Source organism: Strongylocentrotus purpuratus, unplaced genomic scaffold (genome assembly GCF_000002235.5).
Source record: "Strongylocentrotus purpuratus isolate Spur 01 unplaced genomic scaffold, Spur_5.0 spur5_scaffold_11, whole genome shotgun sequence".
NCBI classification, from domain to species: domain Eukaryota; kingdom Metazoa; phylum Echinodermata; class Echinoidea; order Camarodonta; family Strongylocentrotidae; genus Strongylocentrotus; species Strongylocentrotus purpuratus.
Genome location: NW_022145596.1, coordinates 15,692,200 through 15,705,089, shown reverse-complemented (window position 1 = coordinate 15,705,089; position 12,890 = coordinate 15,692,200). Strand labels below are relative to the sequence as shown.

General features: G+C 37.1%; 1 protein-coding gene across 1 annotated transcript in view; it reads right to left on the bottom strand.

The window, feature by feature from the left end:
• The window catches only part of LOC590977 (sodium-dependent alanine transporter 2), a 53,917-nt gene extending 46,154 nt beyond the window's left edge, over positions 1-7,763 (bottom strand). Inside the window, 1 exon segment of the mRNA NM_001146195.2 lies at positions 7,425-7,763. The gene's annotated coding sequence lies outside the window, so the exon portion shown is untranslated.
• Between the last annotated feature and the right edge of the window lie 5,127 nt (positions 7,764-12,890).

The window sequence follows — 12,890 nt, the reverse complement described above, 5'->3', positions numbered from 1 at the left end:
GTATGAGCCAATATAAAGTTATTTTTTATTCAGTTCAGTATAATGCTTTTCCTCAAAAACAGTTTCGCTATTTTTTTAGGGTCGAGACGCTAAAAAATGGTTTCAAATGTACATTACACAAACCCCGAACCATTGCATAATGATGGTGGTTCTCTCTCTCTCTCTCTCTATTTATTTTAATCATGCATTATCAACTACATATAAAGCAGCAACAAAAAACTTAGGGTTATCAGGGATAGGTGAAAGTGAGAGTTAAAAAGAAAGTCATGCTAAAACGTCGCTTCACCTCCCCCCCCCCCCCCCTCCAATTAAAAAAAAAAAACAGTGGTCCTCCTCTCCAGCATTCCCCCCCCCCCCACCCCCGCTTTAATATTCACCGGCCGGCTGAGTCGGCGCAAAAATGTTCCCAAAACACTGGACCCCCCAAAACAAATATAATGTGCTCTTATCCACCCGCCACCCCCCCCCCCCCCGCTTATTCGCCGTTCGCCGGCTGGCTGATTCGCCGCTAAATATTTTCTCAAGATTTGGCCCCCCCCCCCCCATCTTGCCGCGGGCCCCCCCCCCCCCCCTCTCTCTCTCTCTCTCTCTCTCTCTCTATCCGCCACTGGCAGTAACAAAACCTGAAAGGCTAAATGGCGAACTGTACTGTTCCCATAGTGATCCCATTAGGCCCGCGTCGAAACGGGTCCCTGACCCGGTTTAATATCATCGCCTTTCGGGTTTCATCACATTAAGGCCCCATTGATTCCTGCTTTTTGTATTTCTTTTGAAATTTAAGAATCTCCTATCGATACTAAATTATAGGCAAATTATCGGCAATTTTGCAGAACGAGGGATTTTTCGTTATGTGTGGAATCAGCTGGAGAACATTCTCTCTTCCGATTTTTCATATTAAATGTAAAGACCTCTATTGGAAACGCCCCAATTTCAAAAAATGAAATAAAAGCTCTCATTACCAATCATGTGAAAGAATATGTTTTGACTAATACATGATGATAACAAATTTGTCGGGAAACCGCCTACTAATTCATATATTTGGTAAATTTGTTTCTCTCATGGTCTGTGAGAGATATAGGGTAGTCCCATATACATCTTTCTGTGTATAGTGCTTGTAACTTTACGAAGAATGGGCCAAATTTCTTATCATTTTGATGATTCCAGAACCTTGCAGATGCTAGAAGCTAGATGATCAACCTTTTCTGATCGATTCCACAACGTTTCTTTCACAATGCAATCGCATGACCATAACTTGTCTTTACCTTTAAATTTATCAATTTCTTTGTGTTAATCTTTCTCTCTCTAATCCTTTCTTTGTTCATTCATTTATTCATTTATTCATTCGTTTCATTCTTTGCTAGTCTTTGTGATAATGATCATAAAATAGCATGGTCTCAAAATCAAATTTCTTTTCATGGTATTCTTTGAATTCCTTGTTCTACAGTGAAAAAATAGACCACGGTGTGATTCAAGATTCAAAGTTCAAAGTTCAAAGTTCAAAGTTCAAAGTTCAATGCTAAAACAGCTGTATTATATATAGAGACTATAGCTTGCCCTTCCCTAGACTCCTAAAAGTCCCAAATACTGTATAAAAATAATTATATACGATTAAAAACGAAACTCTAAACGTGGTAAACAAACTGAAATCAACCAAATGAACATTGTAAGGAACGTATACACTAAAGTGACTAAACATCAATTTTTTTTATTTTTTAAAATTCTAAACAGTTCGTATTTTTAGATACGAATAGTCGAATACGATTCGATTTTATTTTAGTTTCATTTCATCCTTTACATTCAATATTCTAGGCAAGAGAATAGATACCAAATCATTCGAACACTCGACAGTCGACATAAACAGAAAGAAAAAGAGAAAGAGGGGCAAATTTCAGACCTCTGAATACTTTAAAAGAAATTATGTAGGTTTGTTTCGAAAGCTTGGAAGGTATATATTATTTGTTATGACGCTTCTCTGTGATAGAGTGGTTTATTAGACTATTACAAAACTTATTGACGAACATTACGAAACTAATCCCATTTTCATTTTAAAAAGAGGTCGCAGAACTTGGAAATATGTAGACCATGAGATTATCGAATAGCAAACGAATAGTATTTGTTGATATTCTGATAAGACACTGATAAAATTCATTACACAAGCTGTCTGAAGTTTTGAAGCTCGTGTATATTTCTGGCAAGCCGTCAAAAAAAAAAATCAAATAATCATCCAATTCTAAAGAATAAATGTAAGAAAGACGCTTAGATTTTGAATGAATGTGGTACGAGGTTATACTAATTTAAAGCCCGTCTGCACTAGTTTGGCCAGGAGGCATTTGACCTCCCTGCAAGGTCACTGACAGGTGGTTAACTCATTTAATCAGCTCTCAATTTACATAAGAAAAAGGGGACCATGGGGGACCAACGGTCACCGATTAGGCATTGTTTGCTATATAGAGGGCGCAAGTAACTATAATTAGTGCAGTGGGGCTTTACGAATAAAAATCGATATCAAACCAAGTGAGTTTCCCTCATTTGATATAGTGAGTTTCCCTTATTTGATATATATATATTTAAAATTTGTATAGGAACTGCTAAGGTAGGCTGATTGTTACGATTTTATTGCAAATAATTATTTTGAAAATAGCGAAAGGACGTTTAATTTCACTTATCACACTATCAACAAATTTACATAAACAATTCAAAAACTTACATTTCACTTGAAAATGCGATATTTTCGTCGAGTAATAAACCTATGTTATCATTTTAAAAAAGGGAGGGGGTATGCATCCATACCAGGCGCAAATGATTCAAGATTGGATGAAAACACCTTCAAAACCAAGTCAACAACATCAAAAACAACACTTTGCCAATGAAAGTAAATGTCAATTAAAACCTTTGTTGTCAAATAGTATCTGTCACATTTTGACAGTGACTTTCACTATCTTGGACTATTTACATGTAAAGACCAGCTTGCAAGGAGACAGTACGAAAGAACAAGGGGCAGTGATGAGAGTCGGGGGCGTCGCCAGATGTAGGGTGACACCCCCTTCTATAAGGGTGCACCTGTGTAGAGGGTGATACTGCAGTTTCAAATTCTACGAGCATTATTAGCAAATAAACTAACGACAACCCCACCATGTTTTTTTTCTTCGGGGGGGGGGGGGGTATTGGGGTGAAAAAGACGTCGCTGGGGTAGAGCCAAGAAGGAGACAATCAATTGATAATTTCTATCGGTAAATTCGTTTTTGTCCTTATTGGCAAATCCAAATGTTGGGAGAAAATGTCAAATTTAAAAATATCCAGTCTTCTTTTTGTTGTTTTCTTATTTATATACACTGTATATATATTTATTACATTTTGTTTAAATCGCTGAATTGTCTGAAAATTTGATCCAACGACATGTGCCCCTCCCCCCCCCCCCCCCGCTTCAAATTTGTACAGCAACGTAACTGGAAGGCCATTGATATTGGATACAATATATTCCTTTAAAATAAACTGTTCAAATACACGCTACGAATAAACCATTCAAATACTGGTAGCGTGACATGGGTTAAGCGCGAGACATGGATTGATCATTGATGACATCAATTATCAAGCGATGATAAAATATGTCTAATGAGAAGTGGGAAGCTAGTTCGAACAGCTGACAGAACACGTGTCTCAACATCTATCACGAAAAGCATCCGACCTCATTGTTGTAACCTATAGAGTAGCAGTGCTTGTGAGCCATATATCTACAGTCCCTTCCTCGATTCATTTATCCCCATACTCTCAAGCCGAGAATACTAGGTAGATCGTAGAAGAGGTGCATAATTATTTGTGATCGTTCCCTGAAAAGCATGGCTCTTAAAATGCCTTAATTAAAGGGAAAGTCCACCCCCAAAATAAGTTTGTTTCGATAGAGGCAGAATAATAAGAAAATCAGGTGAGTGAAAGTTTGAGCAAATTCTGAATGAAAATAAGAAAGTTATGAATTATTGAAGTTGTGATCAATCAAATACAAATTGGCAACTCTGTGACTTATTATACGAGCTCTCCTTCATTTGCTTTGTGCATAATATTCCATAAAATCATGTTTTCTTCGTTATTGATGACGGAATATATATTTGTTCCTTGCAGGGGGAGTATAGAAACATATTTGCAATTATTATATTTAGGGTGCATGTATGGTTGAAATTTTTCTTGAGGGAAAATGAAAATTTTAGATTTTTTTAGTACTGAGCAAATGGAAGTTGAGCTCGCATGATACGTCATAGAGTTGCCAATTTGTGTTTGATTGATCACAACTTCAAAAATCCTAACTTCCTTATTTTTAATCGGAATTTGCTCAAACTTTCACTGACTTGTTTCTCTCATTTTCTACTCCTATTAAAACTAACTTAATTTCAGGGTGGACTTCCCCTTTAAGTGAGATTTTGCCATCAAATTTGTTGGGCTCCCACCACTTTAGAGGGGCTTTAATCTCTGAAATATATATATATATATATATATATACACACACACACATGTATATGTATTTGTGAGTGTGTGTGTGTAATTGTGTATAAAACTATAAATAATTAAATATATCTATATTCATTAATCTAAATATAAACCACTTCTACATACCAAGTCAGGTTAATACTTGATATGGTTTCGGAGTAAAGGCGATGTTATTTTTAATCTACCATATCCTTGTTATTATAGGCCTACGACAACGTCAATTTTATTTCTATTTTCTCGCTTCTGATCATCTATGTTTCTTTCGTTGTTATCTTTAGTATGGCATATAAATGATAATAACAATCTGGACTTACATAGCGCGTTATACGAAATACCGTCTCTAAGCGCATACCAGATATTGTTACCCCGGTTATTACCCCTGTCATCGGATTCATTCACGCACAGTGTGCACCATCTCCACTCCGCGGGGAGTATTCCTACCATAAATTATGGTCACCGTGAGGGCATATGGCAATTACTCACACAAACGTATGAACTATAAAACTGCATTTATTGCCGAAGAAAAAACATCTATCAAATCATCATGTCCTAAACTGAATTGAGGAAAGTGAAAATGACGGTTACGTAATCAATTCTTGTGCCAGTTAGGTCATAACCAAATATGGTTCTTGCGTAATATCTTTTATCATACTCGTATTTATGCCATATTTTTCTATCCACGTAATTTTCAGGCATCACAGATCTATATCAGAGTTCCATTGAAAACAACGTTCCCATGGTTTCATGATGATGATTGTAAGCATTTGAAATCTGTGTCATATATCATCTAGGCTTCCATTTCAGGGTTCAAAGAAACTTGCAAGTCAGCATTTTTGGTGCTGTGAAAAAAATACAATAAGCTGAAATGATCTGACCTTAACCATTTACTGTTTATTACTTTATTTACAATGTAATCTAATCTAAATGGAGGGTAAAGCAGATTATATAGAGTGGTGCATATAGAATAACATCTTCGGTTGATGTCATTGGTGATTAGTCCATCGACATTAGAGATTATTCCAACTTCCAAGGAAGTCAAATAGTCAATAAAATGGACTATTTATGTAATACTTGCTAACATCAGCATGCTATTTATGACATTTTGATAAACAATGCGAAGTTCAATGTTTAGCCATGTGTTAATCAAGTATCAGTGTAATAAAAATTAGCAGAAAGCAGTTAAAAAGAACTTAAGAAGCTAGTTATCGATACCTCGAAGAAAAAACAAGGAATAATTGGACAAACAAAAGATAGAAAGTAAAAATAGAGACGAAAAGAAGAACGATTTTCTTTCTTCTTCTTCTTGTGCTTTTATGTTTTTGATTTTGCCGAAATCCTGCATTTATTTCTCTTTGTTAGTTTGTTCTATAAAATCAGGCAGCCCGGAATCCTCAAAATATCAAAATCTTACGGGCTGAGAAACTATAGCAATAATGCAGGCCTGCGTCATCAAAATTCTCAATTGTTTAAAGGTAAAGACCAGTAATTATGGTCATGCGATTGCATTGTGAAAGAAACGTTGTGGAATAGATCAGAAAAGGTTGATCATCTAGCATCTAGCATCTGCAAGGTTCTGGAATCATCAAAATGATAAGAAATTTGGCCCATTCTTCGTAAAGTTACAAGCACTATACACAGAAAGATGTATATGGGACTACCCTATATCTCTCACAGACCATGAGAGAAACAAATTTACCAAATATATGAATTAGTAGGCGGTTTCCCGGCAAATTTTTTATCATCATGTATTAGTCAAAACATATTCTTTCACATGATTGGTAATGAGAGCTTCCATTTCATTTTTTGAAATTGGGGCGTTTCCAATACTGGTCTTTACCTTTAAGTATAAATTCTAAGTTTTTAACACTATTTTAAACCATGGAGTCATGGACCTACTACGAACTAACCATGCATATTTAGTAAAATGGAATAGGCTTATTTCTGTTTATTACAAAACTGAGAGCAAGGAATTATCCCTATAGACAATCACCACCGGAAAATAATCCCCCCCCCCCCCGGGCAATTATCCCCCATGTACAAAAGGATAACCCAAGACAATTGCCAAGACAATGCATCACGTGCGACTCCTCACAGGCCACACTGACAAAAGATTATACTTTATAGATCTAGTCCAGCTACGTATATTCGATGTTATTTAGCCGACAGTACAGGGCAGCGTTTCATGAAACCGTCGAATAAATTAACCTACATCCCTTTGAAACGCGTATTAAACTTACTGGTAATACACGCATTTCAATGGGATGTCGATGAACTTGTACTTCTGACGGTTTCGTTGCCCCGCTTTATGATTTCACCGAGTAGACTACAATACATTGTCAATATCATCTTCTTGTCTGAATGAAACCGTTTTCAAATGTACACTTCAGAAACGCACCAGTCTCACAATATTATTATTCATTATTGATTTCATTCATTCACTAAAGCAGCATGGCTTTCAAAACGGCCACGCGCTTTCCAATCTTCGAAATGAAGCATCTCCGTAATACATCCAACTAGACATGAACTTGATGACGGAATATATTCACGGAGACTCCGTATATTACAACATAGTTGGATGATGACGCATATATACACGTAGACTATGTGACTCTTAATACTCCCCATCCCATTCTCTGTGTTATTTTACCCAAGCTGTTAATTACACTGAGAATTAAAGATCGTCATAAATAAAGCACGTGTACAAAAGAGAAATTGTAATTTCCTTATCGCGAAGGTTCAGCGTGTTCTTAAAACCACGTGGAAATACAGGAGAAGTGAGTGTAAAAATTCCTTTGTCATATGCCTTCCGAAATATTTTCATTTCTATCTCTTTCTCTTCCACTCTGTACAGCTCTCTCTTGCATCGCCGCTCATTGGTGCTAGTAGTATGTGAAAGATGTAGAGTCTACTGTATTTAAAAAGGATGACATTTTAATCGAACTTACCCTTTGTTCTGTCCACTCAGATAAAAATAATGAGAATATCTTCTGCTTGAATCGTGCCAGCCCGTCAGTGGAAGATGTTGTTACCAGCTAGCTATAGCAGTAGATAGGCTCAGTCTCATATAGTCTATAGTCGATTCGAAAGTGCGATATATGACGTGCACGTAGACAGCCTAGCACATTACAAGAAATGTGATTTCACAAGTTCATACAGAATGCTTGCAGCGCACACTGGCATGCGGCTCATACGTACATACACACAATTGAAAGCACAGTAAAAAAAAAAAATAATAATATAAAAAACGTGTGTGAAATACCCTACCCCGCGATACACACAAATTCATGGACCTCGTCAGTGATGTAGGATTCGACACGGATGTGGAACCTCCAAGATGTATTGTGTGTGCGTGTCGTCGCGATGCAATCTTACTTATCAAGATTGTGTGTGTGAGCATTGAATTTGAGCATGCATGGTGGAAAATAACTCCGCGCGGCGCGGTGTTTACATAGACCAAGGAGTACCTCCTTGCATAGACTTTCTTTGGCTTCTCCACCTCCGAACGAACGGGCGTCCAAGACAAAAGACTCAATAACGAAAATGCATCTCGCATTGGAACTGAAATGCACGACCAGGGAAATGTTCAATGTTCCAGCAATCGGAGTGATAGAAAGCTGCTCGTCATTCAACATCAACGCACTGGGTTCACATAAATTGTTAAGAAAACTTATCAGAAATATATATGGTTCAGCAAACTCTAGACCCTATACTTTTGCAGGCCTTATCAATAATTAATAGAAGGCTTTATAACGTTACTATGTACCGTTATTGATCAAAGCAATTGATCGATTTATAGCCACAGGTTGGACATGAGCGGGAAACCCGTCCATTGAAGAAGTATAGGGGATTACATCAGGTAGGTGTATTGTATATGGAGGGGGAAACCCGGGGGGGGGGGGGGGGGGGACGAGGCCATCGATTTGCACACCGCGCCTTCAATTCGATTGGTCCCGCCTGTGAGTAAAGGGATCCGGTAACTTTGTCTCAGATTCCAGGCGCGGATCCAGGATTTCTCAGGGGAGGGGGCCCATTTTTTTTTTTTTTGCTCCCGAAAATTTGAAAATCGCGCCGGCCAAAAATTCGCTCAGTTGGGGGGGGGGGGGGGGGGGGGGGGGTAGTGAGCACATTTTTTTTGGGGGGGGGGAGGGTCCTCGGAAATTTAAAAATGCCCAATTCCCCCAAAAAGGTAAAAATCACGTGTTTTTACATGATTTTTTTCTCAAGGGGGGAGGGGGGGCCGGGCCCCCCTGGATCCGCCACTGTTATTACCACAGGAAACAAGAAAGTCAGTCAGACACTCAAAATGGTCTGACAATGAAGTCTAGATCCAAACTGTATGATAGGTCTGTTCTTAGAAATAGGGATTAACATATTACATTGTGTGTCGTCATTATAGCTCAATCGTGTGGGGAATAAAAGTAAAAACGAACGAAATAATCAGCACTAGTTTTCATGCATGGTCTTTACTTTCATAATATATCCAGCTCACTCAAAATATCTGCACATTAAATAGGCTTCTTTTTCATTTTCTAACAAGAAGCACCTCAATAATTATTATTATGATCACGGAAGAGTAAGGACGAATTTGTCTAATATTAGATTCAAGATTCAAGATTCAAGATTCAAGATTATTTTATTGGTCCATGCATGCAAACATTACATAGAAATTTTGCTTCCAATGGCTTTTTTACAGTGAAAATACAAATGATAGAAAATACAATATAACATTTAACAATAGAAAACTATGTACATAAATATGGATAATAATTATTTATAGTGTGCATGTGCCCCTCAATTTATTATTGCCTACATGCGTCATAAATTAAAATGTCTCATAATATAATATAGTATTTCTCGTCAGCTCCCCCCCCCCACCCCATCCGCTAGCTCCCGGTCCACAAATGGTTTTGGATTTGCAGAAAATAACAGGAATAAATACATTTACATTCATATGTCATAATTATAAATGCGAGATATAATTACGACAACACTTCTACAGTAGAATGAACTCTTAACGATTAAAGAAATCAAGTTAACAGTTTACCGGCACAAACGTATATGAATAACATGCGTCATAATTTAGAATGTCTCATAATATGATATTTCATTAAAATGTCTCCTTATATAATATTTCCCGTCAGCTCCCCCCCCCCCCCCACATCCGCTAGCTCCCGATCCACAGATGCTTATGGATTTTGCAGAAAATAACAGGAATAAATAGATGTACATTAATATTTTATAATTATAATGCGAGATAAAATTACGGCAACACTTCTACAGTAAAATGAACTCTTAACGATTGAAGAAATCAAGTTAAAAATAACCGGCACAATCGTATGAATAACATGCGTCATACAATAAAATGTCTCACAATATGATATTTCATTTCCCGTCAGCTCACCCCCCCCCCCCCCCCCATCCGCTAGCTCCCGATCCACGGTCTCCAGCACTTCAATAGCAGCTATTGAAGTGCAATCAAACGGACAGCTTTCAAAATCAGCAATAACAAATTCAAATCCAGTAGGAAATATATAATTATGAGGATATGTAGGTAGCTAGCCTTATGTATACAGTTATCGCGTCACAGTTGAATTATACACATGTATAGCAATTAGGGATGAATGAATTACGAGAACGTGAAAGGCGAGTACGGGGAGTATGTAGATGGCGCTCTGCTTGAACCCATGCATGATTGAGATCTCACATTAGAACACCACGAGAAGATTCAATATACACTGTTGGTCATAATGGTGGAATTATTATTATTTTTACCCCAATTTATGGAATGATTTTGACAATGATTTATTCCTAATAGATCTAGATAATATTAGTATACATTCCCTCACTAACATGCACAAATTCCTGGAGAAAAAAAATCTCAAGCCATTGTTATACTTTCTTTGCTCCAGTGATCTCGAGGCAGCAGACAGCAAGATAATATTAGTATACATTCCTTTAGTAACATGCACAAATTCCTGGAAAAAAAATCTCAAGCCATTGTTATACTTTCTTTGCTCCAGTGATCTCGAGGCAGCAGACAGCAAGACAATATTAGTATACATTCCTTTAGTAACATGCACAAATTCCTGGGAAAAAAATCTCAAGCCATTGTTATACTTTCTTTGCTCCAGTGATCTCGAGGCGGCAGACAGCAAGAAATGTAGTAAATAAGACCACATGAGACTCTTCTAAGGACGATTTATTTAACAGCGGGTTTTCTTGGAAACCAATTTATCCAGGGGTCCGCCTTATAGGTCCCCTGAATAGCCATTGTGAGCGATAAAAACTCTAATCCATCCCTTGAAAGTTGAAATCTTAATCGCACTGCTCCCATTATTGTATGCTCCTTTCAAAGAGCATAAAAAGCCCTCAGATTTAAAGTTCCATCTCATTCAGCAATAGTAGAAACGCCCTTTGTATCGGACACAAGATATATTGTATCAAATGTTTCTTATTATATCCCTTTTATTGTGCTAACCCTCTAACATGCAAAAATATCCTGATTTTTTTTTCTCAAGCCACAAAGATATTTATGGTTTTCTTTGAAGGCATCACTGTGCAACACCCTCTAACAGAAATTTCTCCCAACCATATTTGAATTTTCCCAACCATTTTCCCATGAAAATTAGACATAAGACAAGTTTTTTTTATAAATCTTTCAACACTTAAATGTCTGGAATGGCATACCAATTCATTGCTTTGTGACGATTTAAATTTACCTGAAATGTAATTAAATTGATATAGTTGGGAGAATTAAGGAATCGATCAGATCAGTTTTTCCAAATTGTTATCATTGATAATGATCTGTTTTCACTCAAACTTTCAGATTATCTTTAATTATACTAATAGCATTGAAATCACTATACCTAATAGTCACCATTTTAATTAACAATGTTACCAAGTCCCTTTGAACGGAATATATCACGATTATGCTATTTATCCCCCCCCCCCCTCCCTCGCTTATTCACCGGCTGGCTGTTTCGCCGCTCAATATTTTCTCACGAATTGGGCCCCCTCTTCGGCCCCCTCTTCGGGCCCCCTCCCTGCCGCCGGCTGGATCCGCGCCTGCTTAGGGACGTAGGTCCCCTAGTTGATATAGGAGCACACACATGTTCTAGCAGTCACACAAAACAAACACTCGCAAACTATTATTCAATCATATCTGAGAATGTATACTATTCATTGGATCTATTAGGAATAATCATTGTCAAAATCATTACATAAATTGGGGTAAAAAAATAACTATTCCACCTTTATGACCAACAGTCAACAGAAATCGTTTTCGATACATGCCGAATTCTCCGGGGAATGTCAACAGTTCACTAAACAACGATTGGCCGAATTGGCTTACATCAGTCATTTACTTGAGGCTTCCCGTTACATTTTTACAATTGAAGAAAAAAAATCGAGGACACACTTACATCCCATGCATCCCAAATACAATGATTTCCTTGATATATAGAACGAAATACGAATATAATATATGAAGACATAAAATTATGTCAAGTTTATATTATTAAACTTTGACAGATGCAACAAAAATAACTTTATATTGTAGAACAAGTTATGAAGAAAAAAATCTTTCTTGATAATTAGACTATACATGTGAATCCTAAATCGGCAAATTGTCACGTAATCGGGGATAACCGTCCAATTTGTCGTTCAACACGTCTTAAATAACTAATTTCCACTTTAGTTTCTTTCCTCGGCAAATCCCTCCCCTCCGGCTGTATACCTTTGGGGGATGTTGTCATAATTATTATATCCGTTGAAAACAAAAGGTCCCATTTAGCAATTAAAATAAAAATGTTATTCAAAAATGGAGTTGTGAGTATACAAGTGCGACAGCAAGAGTTCTTCTATAATAAATTAAAATGGCACTATTCGCAAATGATGATACTGTTCTCAAAATTAATTTGAAGAAAAAAATCGAAACAAACGAAACAAACGAAACAAACGAAACAAAACAACAAACAACGTGAAACAAAAACACAGGTGCCGTTACCAGGGACTATAGCATGTCCCTGGTTGAATTTCCTTTTATACAGAATGGCACTGAATCAAAAACTTTACCGGACTGCAGATATATCTTCTTTTTTTAAAGCTCTGATGGAAAACAACTTATGTAGGCTAAAGCTAGATTGAAGTAATCGGAACGGTTTAGCGCAGCGTATGCTAATGCAGGCGATACGCGTAATCACTAATATCGTCTCGTCTCGTCGAAACACTGAAAAACAAAAAAACGAAAACACAGTATCGGGTTCGTACACTTCTTAATATTGAATGACATTAAAACAAAAAAACTTACTGGAGCAGATACATGATTGTTTTCAAAGCTCTGGTCTGATCGAAATCAACTTACCTTAGATTGAAGTAACGAGTTTTGCGTACAGGCTACAGACGATACGTAT